The sequence below is a fragment of the Oryx dammah genome, unplaced genomic scaffold (genome assembly GCF_014754425.2).
Source record: "Oryx dammah isolate SB20612 unplaced genomic scaffold, SCBI_Odam_1.1 HiC_scaffold_27, whole genome shotgun sequence".
Lineage (NCBI taxonomy): Eukaryota > Metazoa > Chordata > Mammalia > Artiodactyla > Bovidae > Oryx > Oryx dammah.
Genome location: NW_024070211.1, coordinates 40,686,567 through 40,700,498, shown reverse-complemented (window position 1 = coordinate 40,700,498; position 13,932 = coordinate 40,686,567).

Genomic DNA, 13,932 nt, shown 5'->3' with positions numbered 1-13,932 from the left:
GTTTATTGTGATCCACACAGTCAAAGGCAAGTTTAAAATGTATAAAAATTAAGGGGGTAGCATGTTAAAAATGAGTGAGTATCGGGCATCTGCAGTTGTAAGAAGCATTCTAGGTGGAAGTGGTTTGTGGACCAAACTAAGAAACAGAGATGAGATAACACAGATAGCAAGGGGTCCAAATTCCTTAAGATTGATAGACTGTGGGTTGCCTCTTTGTTAAGGTCATTCCTTTCTTCCTTTCTCCCTCTTCCCCTCTGCGCTCACCATTTCACATTCACCATTTTTAGTCTTTTAAACTAAATATATATAGCTGAACTCTTGTGAGCCCGACCTGGGGGCTATTTTTCAGTTATGTGTGTAATTCTTTTGTGGAAATACTTGTTCACGTTTGTCATATGCCTGTCTGTCTAACATTTGAGTTGCTGGGGATATAGCAGGTTTTACCATGTGTATGTTGGTATTTTACCCACATGCAAAAGTCTGAATGTTTGTGCCTCACCCCCTCACCATCCCTGAAATTCATTTATTGAAACCTGACCCCCACTGTGATAGTATTTGGAGGTAGAGCTTTGGGAGATGACTAGATCATAAGGGTGGAGGTCTCATGAATTGGATTAGTTCTCTTATGAAAGAGGCCTCAGAGAGCTCCCTATCACTTCTCCCTGTGAAGTCAGTGAGAAGATGACCATCTGTGAACCAGGAAAGGGGCCCTCACCACAAAGAATCTGCCTTGATCTTGGACTTCCAAACCTCTCCCACAGTTATTTGTGAGAAATAAATTTCTGTTGTCTATAAGCTGCTGCATTCTGTTAATGTCAGCCGGGATGGACTGAGATACCCCAGATACACAGACGTGCAATTACTGAACATCTTACTCTGTGCTGGGCACTGCTATTTGGGTATATTCTCCATTATCTTAACTGTTTGACATGTAGCTGCTATTAATCTCTTGGGACCCTTATTTCCTCTTATCTAATAAGAGGATAAATTATTTATAAAGGCTATAAAGTAGGATAGGGCTGGAATTTGAACCTGAGCTCATATGGAGTTATAAGAAAAGTAGTTGAGAAACCCCAAGTTGGCAATAAAAAATCTCTAGCAATATGACTACATCTGTCCCAGGTTTTATCAGCGTGTCCTCCCTGCATTTAGAAAAGGTTAGAGCTGAAAGGAAATACATCAATCATTTAATCAACCTCCCTCATTTTATGGATGAGGAAGTAAAGGTTCAAGAATTTGATTTTTCTGGAGTTTCAGCCACATCATTGATTTCCACATTATTTCCTTTTCTGCTCTGTGCAGCTTGTGTATCAGGAAATCTGGACTTTTATTCCAGATTGGACATCATCTAGTTTTATGTACTTGACCAAATGATTTAATCTTATAAGCTTCAGAACAAGAGTTGAAATCTATTAGGGAACTAAAATTTTCATTCTTTAAATAGTAAATACATATGTAAATTTTTTCTAATGACTAATGACTCATTTTCAAAGGATTGGACACATTTATGATTCTTTGGAGGAACTAGCATTCCTCTTTCACTGGTATTACTAGTGTTAGCATTCTTCATGGCTGTGTAGTCTGAAAAAATCTTGTGAGACTGAAGGTATAGAGGGAAGAAAAACAATTTAATAATATATAAGTCTTCTCAGGATTAAGATTTACTCTCCACTCCAGGAAAATATATAAATATTTTCCTTTTCTGGTATTTATTCAGTTGATTCAAAACAAAAACCACTTAACTCCAGTTTGATTTCATAGACCCATTTCTCACACAATTAGGATCAATAAATAAAAGATGGGAGTTTATAAATCTAAATTCTCACTCTTCCTGATTAAATCACAAAATATGTTAATATTTTAGTACCGAACTCTAAAGAGGATAAAATAACCTACTTTATTAACCAACTGAAAGAGTGAATATGAAAGATATAAAAGAGATAAGATAAAAGATATAAATGTATATATAAAAGATGTATACATTTATATATATGACTTGCTTCTGATGCATTCTTATGCTAATAAGTCAGCCATCTTGTGAAAGAAATAGATGTCAAAGACTTTGATTTTTTTTTAATGTTTAATTTTGAGTCTTGACCTTTTCTTGGTTGTGTTTTGAGCAGTGTTAGGATTGGCTTTTGTTTTTATTTTATTTTCTGATTCTTAAACTTTTAAAATATGTCCATTTGCATTATGTCACACACACAAATGTAAACATCTAGTCAAGAGAAAAAAAATAGGTGATATATTTATGACATATCTAAGTAAAGAACTCCTATAGTATGATAAGATACACATTACAAAAGAAAAACGAGTGATGAGCTGATCAACATAAAAATACTTCAGTCTGTTAGTAATTAGAGACATACACATTCAAACAAATGAGAGGTTTTACCTTTCTTAATTAGCACTGTGTGTTTTTTTCCTTTAGGAATCATAGTGCTGACAGGTAATGAGGCAGGCACTTGCTTATGCTACTGGTAGGATGTAAATTAATACAACCTTTCTGGCATGCATTTTGTGACTTTTTCCCCTATACTTTAAAAAATAGCTTTATGAAAGTATAATTGATAAACAGCAAACTGCATGTATTTAAAGTGCACAATCTGTTGTTTTAACAGATTTCACATATATATAAAATATCCATGAAAATACCACCACAATCAAGGTTATGAACATCCACCACCCCTGAAAGTTTCCTCCCTTTTTGCCTTTCCTTTTGTTCCCTGGAAACCAGTGATGGGCTTTCTACCGCTATAGAACGCTCTAGTGTCTTGAAAACATTGATACCTATTGACGTTGACCAGGAGTTAGATTTTTAATTATCTTTGTGTCTCTATGCGCCCTGAGTATGCACATGATAAACATTTGTATTATTCCCACACTGTATGTAAGGACTCTTATCACTCCATTGATTTCATATTTTACTGCATATAGCCTAACACCGGGAAGTACTTAAGTGTTCCTCGTTAATGGAATATATATCTTCTCAGCCCTTGCTGCTCAGAATGTGGTCCACAGACTAGCAAGATCAGCATCTTCTGGGAGGTTGTTAGGAACACAGACTCTTGGAACCCATCTCAGAACTGCTGAACCAGAACCTGTATTTTTACAATATCCCAAGTGATTTGTATGCTCATGAAAATGTGGGAAGCGCTGTTCTAAGACACCATTTTAATATTTGTAAAATATCTGGATATATCATAATTTACTTAATGATGTGGGGAAAACTTTAACACTTCTATTAAATGGAAAAACAAACACTTGACTATATGTAGAGGATTCAAATTTTGTTTTCCTGTTTTTTTTCCAAATTATGTTTTAAATAATGGCAAGAGGTGTATAAAAAGAAGAAAAGGGATAAAAATGTAGAAAGCGGTATTTCTGAATAGTAGAATTGAGTAATTTTAATTCTTTATGTTTTATTTTTCATATTTCAAGAATGAATATGTATTATACTTAAGATAGAAAAATGATTAAAAGTGAAAAGAAAGTGAAAGTGTTAATTTCTCAGTTGTGTCCAACTCTTTGCAGCCCCATGGACTGTAGCCCGCCAGGGTCCTCTGTCCATGGCATTCTCCAGGCAAGAATACTGAAATGGGTAGCACTCCCTTCTCCAGGGGATCTTCCCAACCTAGGGATATAACTCGGGTCTCCCACAGATTCTTTACCATCTGAGCCACATATTAGCTGATCTTAACCCATTTCTAATGTTTGATTTCCCAAACAGCATTTTGGCAATTAGTGGTAACCACTAAGAGCTTAACATATACCCAGAACTGTGGGGGATATGAAGAAATGAAAATAGAGAGCCTCTCAAGTTGCTCATAAGATGCCATTATTGTATGTTGAAAGATAAACTGATGTATGACAAGGTCCGAAGCAGAAGATAAGAGAAAGTTGGGGGCGGGGCAGGAAGGGGTCACTGGGTTGGGTTTTCAGAGCTGTACTCAGCTAAACAGAGGAGGGTGAACAAGATTTGGCAGCAAAGGGAGACCATATATGATCTGAAAATTATTTCTCCCAGGGTTTTTGTGATGGAACAATATTGATGGTGGTACATGTGTTAATTCTGACATCTGAATTTTAGAAGGGAGAGGAGCCAGGAGCAGTATCCTTAGAATGTTAATGTTGCAAGTAAATAATTTTCTTATGTTTCCTGTGAAACCTTGTGTATTTGACAGTGCAGCCTATTTTGCACATTGGTTCATTCTACCCTGTTCCATGGTTTATCTTTTTTAGGTCATGGTGCACACAGGAAATGGCAGTTCTTATAGCACTAAGTGGCAGAGCATTTTGGTGTTTATTTGGAGCCTTGTAGAACAAATGGCAACCCACTCCAGTACTCTTGCCTGGAAAATCCCATGGACGGCGGAGCCTGGTGCGCTGCAGTCCATGGGTCGCTAGGATTCCGACACAATTGAAAGATTTCACTTTCATTTTTCAGTTTCACGCATTGGAGAAGGAAATGGCAACTCACTCCAGTGTTCTTGCCTGGAGAATCCCAGGGACGGCGGGGATCGCACAGAGGGACACGACTGAAGCGACTTAGCAGCAGCAGCAGCAGCAGCAGAACAAAATTACGTTTGATATAACAAGAACTAAAATCAGTAAAATTCCAAGTATTATTAAGGAAGACTTTAAGTATTGACTTTGTATAAAATTCCCAAACACACTAATTTTTCCAAGTTCCTTAATGAGGAAGCTTGATCTTGCTTTCTAGACATAACTATTAAATATCAAGTTGTGTGTTTGAAATGGCTATATACAATTTTTGATCAAGATATTTTATCAATTCTTGGTTATCACTATTGACAGGATACTACATAAATAACTGATGAAATAATTTTAAAATTTTTGAAAGCATTCAAAAATTAAAAATTGTATTTAGAGCCTAACCGCTTTCTTGTTCTGTCATTGACAAATGTGATGATATTTTTTGTGATAATACAAATAGATAAATGCAGTTAAATTTCTTCATATCAAATATTTACAAATAATAATGGAGTTCTAATTTGCACAGTGTGTGTGTTGATAAAAGCACTCACTCTGCAACTAGTTCAGACATCTCTAAGCGAACAAATATAAGTAAACATAAGACAGAGATTGGGAACATCTACCCAGAGCTATACTTATAAGACGCTGGCCTTTCTCAGCCCCTGACTGCGCCTTACCATGAAATTACTCACCAACTAAAGTGTTTTTGTCCATAAGGGTCAGTGTCTCAGCAGCAGGCTTCTTAAGAAGCCTAGGTGACTGGACACGTGATTGGCTTCACACAACATCACAGCAGAGCGTCATGGGCCAGATGCTTCTTGTATTTATCCATGAGAACTGAGAAGAGAACCATCAACCTCCCCTCCCCACTTTGTTGAGGCTACCTTCTAGGGAGCACTAGGTGAGGAGGTTACTGGCCAGTTGGCCTTTGGCTACCCAGCCTTTTGTGGCTACCCAGAAGGTTGAGGAAATAGCTATTTCTTGATACACTTATGACTCATTTGTGCCACATGTGTGTGTGTGAGGCTCACTGGTGGGCCCACAACACAAATTTATACATTTTCCAACCCCCCTTACAGCTTGAATTCCAGATGTGACCTAACCTCCCAAACATATGTGCCTGCCTGAGATTAAGAAGGCCAGATGAGATGGAGGCCGTATTTCTGCCATCAGTCAGTGATATTGGATTTTTCTGGAATAACAATAGCAGAGATCCCAGGGTGTGGTGCAGCAGGGTGTGGGACTTCCATTTTGCTGGGGGCATAGTTGCTCAGGTAATGTGGATCTGGAACCCCCAACAAGGCAGCATCTTCATGCTTTCCTACCTTTGGGGCTGTAAGTAGAGAGAGCAGCTCTCTGGACAGCCAGTTCTATGGTGCCATTCTGAGAGGCTTTCCTGGAAGTTAGATTAAAGGCTGCTTCTTCAGCTCGTCCAAACATCTCATAAGCAGAAGGAGGCTTCTGTGAATGCCCAGAACTTGACATCCAAGTATGTTGTGTTTGAACTAGTGGTTTCTATTATCAGCAACTGAACACTGATAAAGACACTGTAATATATATTATAGTATATATATATATATTTTATATACATACACATATAGTAGTCATGTAGTATATATAATGTATTTGGTGTATGTACACACACATAATGGGATACCATTTTTTAACACTTTCTGAATTTTGCCCTAAAGAATTTCACTCAAGGTAACAGACATGTATCATGTAACTGAGACCCACTAGGAATATCCACATATACTGTCAACTGGTTTTACATGAACGTCACCCTCAGGAGGTTCCTCCAGGCAGCAATAAAATTTCACTGGCAGGTGAATGGCAAAATCAGCCAACTTGACTTTGTTTTCTACCTTTTTCTTCTTCTACCCAATTTTCCCCGTACTTCCCCATTTTGCAACCCTGCCAGTTCCATCTCGGGCAGTTTCTTTACACTAGGACCCACAATCCTAGTGTATAAAGAGAGAAAGAAGAATAGCCTCAAACTTTTGCCTAATTGTCTTGGGAAATTTGTTCATATTTTTACTAAAAAAAAAAAATGCAGTGAAGGGAGACTTTCATCTTGTCACAGCTTTTAAGTTAGACAATAAGCCAATGCTATCATATTTTGAGATCTTTGAATTGCTTCAATGTCACAGTCATCAAAACGTATTTCATCTACCATGTTAAATGCTAGTCTCGAAGAAAATCAGCTGAAGATAATTGAAAGGGATGGGCAATGCCCTCTTCTCCAGCTTGAGGTTCACATGAAGTAGCCTCCACTGCTGCTGTAGGCCATAGTGAAAACGGTCCCACGCAGAGCAATACACAGGCTGTGCCCCTGATGCACCTGCCCCGTATTCAGCTGCACGGACACCCTCCCCCATCCCTGCCATGCTGAACTCTGCACAGACCCCTGCATTTTAAGATTGCAGATACCACTTGCTCCAAGTTTTCCTTAGGGTGTGCTCTGATCTACAGCCATTCTTCTCAAAGCACTCTCCTGGGCTGAGGTAGTAAAATCAGAACAAGTATTCTAGTCTTAACCTCCTATCTTGCCCAACAATATATCTTGGGTAAACACGAAGCTTTAAAAAGAAAAACAGAGGCAACCAAAGAAGGTCACCCTTTTGAGAACTTACTTGATCATTTTAAAAAGGTTGCACCATATGCTTTTCTAAGCCACAGAATCTCACATGGCACTCTTTGTCCTAGAAAAACAAACCAAGCAAGATAGTTCCCCAATGGCTCAGCAGTAAAGAATCTACCTGCAATGCAAGAGAGGCAGGAGATGTGGAGGAGGAAATGGCAATCCACTCCAGTATTCTTGCTTGAAAAATCCCATGGAGGGGGAAGCCTGGTGGGCTATAGTCCAAAGGATCACAAAGAATTGGGCACAACAGAGCAACGACAAACAGAAAAGACTTTTCTCAATTTCACCTCCACTGTGATTTTGATATCAATCTGGGTTTTTAAGTTTTTAAGAAATTGTGTAAAATATACAAAATCTGCCTTCTCTCTTGGCCATTTTAAAGTGTACAGCACAAGGGCAGTCAGTAAGTCTTCTTACTTTATTGTGCAGCCATCACCACCATCCATCTCTATAACGCCATTCAGCTTGTAAAACTGAAACTGCACCTGTTCAACTGTGACTCCCATCCCCTTTTCTTTGGCTCCCAGCAATCTCCACTTTCTGTCTCTATGAATCTGATACATACCTCATATGGATGGAATTATACGGCAATTGTCCTTTTGTGTGGTGGCTTATTTCATTTAGCGTAATATCCACCGTGTTCATCCTCACTACAGTATGTATCAGAATATCCTTCCTTTTTAAGGATACATGATATCCTCTTGTATATATACACAATATTGTATATTGTATATATACACCACATTTTGTTTACTCCTCCATCCTTGGGTTGCTTCTACCTTTTGTATCAAGATGTTGTTTCCTGCCCCCCTGCCAGAAACTTGTTATTCTGAGTGTCAAACTGTTTTAAATCTTGGTTTTGTATTTCTAGAGCATTTTCTTATCCTAAAGATTATATATCACTGAACACTGACATATACACACTATATGTATATACATGTGTAAATATATACGTGTATATACGTATACACAATACATATGTACATGTTTATATTAGATAGCTAGTGGGAAGCTGCTGTACAGCACAGGGAGCTCAGCTTGGTGTTATATGATGACCCAGAGGCGTGGGATGGGGGTGGGGGGTGGGAGAGACGCTCAAAAGGGAGGGGATATATGTATGTATATAACTGTTTCACTTTGTTGTACAGCAGAAACTAACACAACATTGTAATTATATTCTAATAATGAAATTTTAAAAATAAGTACAATCACCAAAAAAAATTATATATCTTTGTCTCTATCATCTATTAATCATCTATCATTTTTCCTAAGAAAATCTTTAGTCATTTATTTTTAAATTAAGTACATGTTACTATATTATACTTTATATGTCCTCATATTCTTTTATTGTAGACTTAATTTTTGGAAATAACAAAAAAACCACAGAGAACAAATTTGATGAATTTAGAGTGGGTGACTAGGTAACAATAGAAATGGCATTTATTAAGTGCCTACTCTGTGCCAGGAGCTGTACTAGCATTTCATACCCACAATCTCATTCATCCTTATTACAGTCTGTTTGGCAGCTGCTGATAAACATTAATATTCATTTTATAGATGAGGAAACTGATGCTCAGGGGCTTTAAGCTTTAAATGGATTTCCCAGGAGTGCACAATTAGAAAAAAGACAGACCTAGATCTGTAGCCCGAGTCCTTCTGATCCAAAACTCATGCGTCTTTACACCACTATCTCTAAAACTTTCCTAATGATTACAATCACTTGCATACTTGGTGAAAGTACAAATTCCTGGGCTCTAGCCCAGATATACCCAATCAAATTATACAGAGGAGGGGCCTGAAAAAAATCACACTGCTTGAAGTCAGGGTATCTCTGCTGTGTTTTTGTTAAATGTGTGACATGCATTTAAAATAAAGAGATTGTGTTATGTGGCTCACAGTTCTGGGGCACTTCCTACAACAGATACTAGAAATGTTACAAGCATTAGTTATTGGAAAGATAGTACAGACTTCAGGATGACTTCTTTGGAAGGTGATATTTGAATGTTCTGCTTTATTGTCACTAAGATGAACAGACTCACTGGTATGTAGGCACAACTCATGGCATTTTATAGTGGAAAGAGTAAGATAGCCCTGATCTGGGATCCTGGATAAATCTTTTAACTTTCAGAGCCTTGGTTTCTTCATCTGTAAAAACAACAATGCTAATACCCATTTGAAAGACTGTTATACTTATTAGAAATATTCCTTGTCATGAAGCAGATGCTTAATTGGTAATTCTTATAATAATAAATAATACATATTTATATTATTTTAATATATTTTGTGGTTGTGCTAAGTTGCTTCTGTTGTGTCTGACTCTGTGTGACCCCATGGACTGTAGCCTGCCAGGCTCATCTATTCATGGGATTCTACAGGCAAGAATACTGCAATGGGTTGCTGTGCCCTCCTCCAGAAGATCCTCCCAACCCAGGGATCAAACTGGAGTCTCTTACATGTTCGGCATTGGCAGGCAGGTTCCTTACCACTAGTGCCACCTGGGATGCAAGCCCATTTTCATATATTGAAAGTGAAAGTCACTCAGTTGCTTGGGACTCCTTGCGAGCCCATGGACTATTCAATCCCTGGAATTCTCCAGGCCAGAATACTGGAGTGGGTAGCCTTTCCCTTCTCTAGGGGATCTTCCCAAGCCGGGGATCCAGCCCAGGTCTCCCACAATGCAAGCGGATTCTTTACCAGCTGAACTACAAGGGAAGCCCAAGAATACTGGAGTGGCTAGGTAGCCTATCCCTTCTCCAGAGGATCTTCCTGACCCAGGAATCGAACCAGGGTCTCCTGCATGGCAGGCGGATTCTTTACCAACTGAGCTATCTTTACAATATTAAATACATTTTATATGAATATATAATATTTATATAATGTTTAACACTGTATGTATTACATTCTATTATATACGATATATATTTATATAGTAGAATATTATATATTCTATATTATAAAATCTATGATCTATTATATATAATAATATATATAATATAATATATTGATAAATAATATTATAATTAAGCAAAATTTCTATAGTGATTATCACTTTGTCAACAAAGGTCCGTCTAGTCAAGGCTACGGTTTTTCCTGTGGTCATGTATGGATGTGAGAGTCGGACTATCAAGAAAGCTGAGCGCCGAAGAATTGATGCTTTTGAACTGTGGTGTTGGAGAAGACTCTTAAGACTCCCTTGGACTGCAAGGAGATCCAACCAGTCCATCCTAAAGGAGCTCAGTCCTGGGTGTTCATTAGAAAGACTGATGCTGAAGCTGGAACTTCGATACTTTGGCCACCTGATGCGAAGAGCTGACTCCTTTGAAAAGACCCTGATGCTGGGAAAGATTGAAGGCTAGAGGAGAAGGGGACAACGAGGATGAGATGGTTGGACGGCATCACCGACTCAATGAACATGAGTTTGGATAAACACCGGGAATTGGTGATGGACAGGGAGGCCTGGCGTGCTGCGGTTCATGGGGTCGCCAAGAGTCGGGTAAGACTGAGCGACTGAACCGAACTGAACTGAACTGTAAGTGTGAACTGCAGCCCTTGGCAGTGATCCTTATATAATGAGCTAGTCAACCAGGGTTTCCAGCTGAATTAAGGCTGGAGCTGAAATCTTGAAAAACGTGTACTGAAAAGCTTCTATACCTATCTCAAGTAGATACGGTGAGCTGGTGGTGGGGGCGGGGGGTTGGGGGCGGCACGGTGCCGCAATATTTTAGAAGGCACGTTACAGTGGAAAGAGTAGGAAGTGAATACAAATGTCCCCTAGGTGGCGCTGCATCATCGTGAAAGTGCAAGTGGGAAATTTGGTATTTTTAGAGGTGACTTCCTTCTGGTTTGAATTTCAAATGAGAGCAGGACAGCTCCCTGAGATGTCTGGGAAAAACTGACCAGGAAGAAAGACTCTTTTTAGTAGGATTGAGTATACAATACTCTTGCCGGTGAGGCCCCTTCGGGTGTTGAGTTGGCTGTAGCTGGAAACAGGAAGCGGGGTCAGGCCAACTTTTATTCATTCTCTGTTGGAGCCCTGCCTGATTTTGACAGGTTGAGAACCATTTATAACTCTGCTGTGGGGGATACTTTAGCCTGGGATGTTAGTTCTTGCCCCTCTGGGGACTCAGTATGGGATTTGAGGGACGGGAGGACCACTGGAATATCCATATAGAATATGCTAATGAATTCTAACAAGAATCGCCCTTTACTGTTTTGTGTGTATCACTGTGCATTTCTCAGCTAGACTCGTCCCCTCCAACCTCAATTTCTGGGCAACCTATTTTTCTTTCGGCATCAGAAGCGATAGCATCTGGGAAGTGAGTCTGATGAATTCTGTCTGGCAACCAACATCTTTCAGACTGCCAGATCCTGGGGGAGGAAACTGAGATGCTCAGGAGTTGGTTCAGGGCCAGGTATACCTGTCCTTGAGGTCCCAGTGATGGGGGGAAGGAGACTGGCCAAATGTGAGGCAGAACTTCTGAAACTCTGCTTCCTGAGTTCATTTGCATTTTGGCAAAATGTGACTTTGGTTTCCAAGGGAAGGAGTTCACATGGATTAAAATGTCTCAACTGCCGAAGTTGCTTTGTGTCCCCCACTAAAGCCTTCTGCCATCAATCCCCATCTCCCAACACATTTTCAAATGTGGTGTCTTTGGAAGGTAACCATAGCAACTAAGCTTATTCAGAAATGACTGAATCTAGGCAATAAAGGGAGAGGTAACCCCATGGTATTTTTTTACTGGTAACTCACAGGACACTGGTGATTCTCACAATTGTATAGAGTGAGTACTGTTACCTATGAACAAGGCACTATATGACTTGAAGACATTTGAGTCTTACAACCATGCTATGCAGTAGTCATCATTATTCTTTTAAACAGTTGAGAGAACTGGAGCAGAAAGAGTCTGATGATTGGTCTATGGTTGTGCAGCTAGTTAGATCTTCTGGACCCTGATATCAAAGGGCCTCTGATGTGCTGTAAAGACACTGCCTTCAAAGGAAAACTGGAGAGAGGTCTTGTCATGTCCATTTTGCAGGTGGTGAAAATGAGTCACAGAAACATGGAAATTGTTCAAGGCAACAGCAGAGCTCAAAACCTCTGTCCCCACCAATACCTTTCGGTCATATATGGCTTTGAAGTGAAGTCGCTCAGTCATGTCCGACTCTTTGCGACCCCATGGGCTGTAGACTACCAGGCTCCTCTGTCCATGGGATTTTCCAGGCAATAGTCCTGGAGTGGATTGCCATTTCCTTCTCCAGGGGATCTTCCCAACCAGGGATCGAACCCAGGTCTCCTGCATTGTAGACAGACGCTTTACTGTCTGAGCCACCAGGGAAGTCCCATCTATGGCTTTAGCACTCTCAAAATGATGTCATCTGCTTGCAGCTGGTCTTCATGGTATATCTACTTACAGATGAGGGAAGCGAGACATTAAGAGGTTAAATGACATTTCCCAAGGTCTCAATGATTCTACTGAAGAAAAGGAACACACCCATCTCTAATTTCATGCTGCCTTCCTAGATCTGGTGCTTTAAAAAAGCCCTTCCACTTATCCATCCATTCATCCACTCATCTATTTCATAAGAATTTATGAATGTATTAGGTACCATGTATTATGTGTGGTTGACAAGGTTTTCAAGACCAAGATAATTCATCAGAGATGAGTTCTACTATACTATAATAATAGGACCATCTTTGACTTGACTGTTGTGGAAATACTATGTATGAGCATAAGCTTTTATATGTGGGAATTATATATTCTAATTAGTCTAAAAATGCATGCTATATGTGCTATAGATATGATATCATGTTTATAAACTGCCTAAAATGATCACAGGGAAGGATGTTATGCTTAAAATTTTTAGTAAAGTCAAAGGCTGATTGATGGAGACTCAAAAGTAACATAATCTGTGACTCCAGCTAGAGCCATCTGCCATGCAGGGAACTCAGAGTGCAGAGGGGAAGAGGGGTGGCCCTTGTCCTGAAGGGCATGTTTGCTGGCTTGGGCCCATTGTTCACTTGGTGAAATAGAGCCATGACTCAGAGAGGAATGTTTGGAAACCTCGACTCAGAATTCTTTTGAGAGCTTGAAATGAGTCCTTTGAGCGCTCGGAGGCTTGGAGGTAGCATCGTGACTTTTACCTGAAACAACTCAAATGCCTGGAGTTGCTAGATGGCAGAGCAAAAGCAGAGGGCAGCAGGAGAGGGCTGTAGGCTTCCAAGCTTTACTGAGGAGGGGAAGGCATGATCTTTTCCATCGATTAAACAGATGCCAAGGAAGATGGCAGGATTGAGTCATCCTGAAAAGCATCACCCTGGTGGCTCAATGGTAAAAAATCTACCCGTGTTGCAGGAAATGCGGGTTCAATCCCTGGGTCAGGAAGATCCCCTGGAGAAGGAAATAGCAACCCACTCCAGTATTCTTGCCTGAGAAATCCCATGGACAGAGGAGCCGGGTGGGCTACAGTCCGTGGATTCACAGAGTCGGACACGACTCAGCGACTAAACAAAAACAGAGGACTTCCTGCTAGGGTGCAGCAAACCCAGCAAAAGGAGGCTGTGTGAGCTTTTCACAGTCAGCCTGAGCCCACTGTAGGGTCAGGGCAGGGGCCCTGTGGTGTCAAAGGGCTGCAGCCAATGGAAAGGGGCGTGTTGGTGGTCAAGTGTCTCTTAAGAGCCCCCAAAGAGGGAAGAACTAGCATTTGCACATCCAACACGTAAAAAAGACACCTTCACAAGTCACGGGTAAATATAAAGACCTTGATGCTGTACCTCTTGTCTTTCCTCTCCA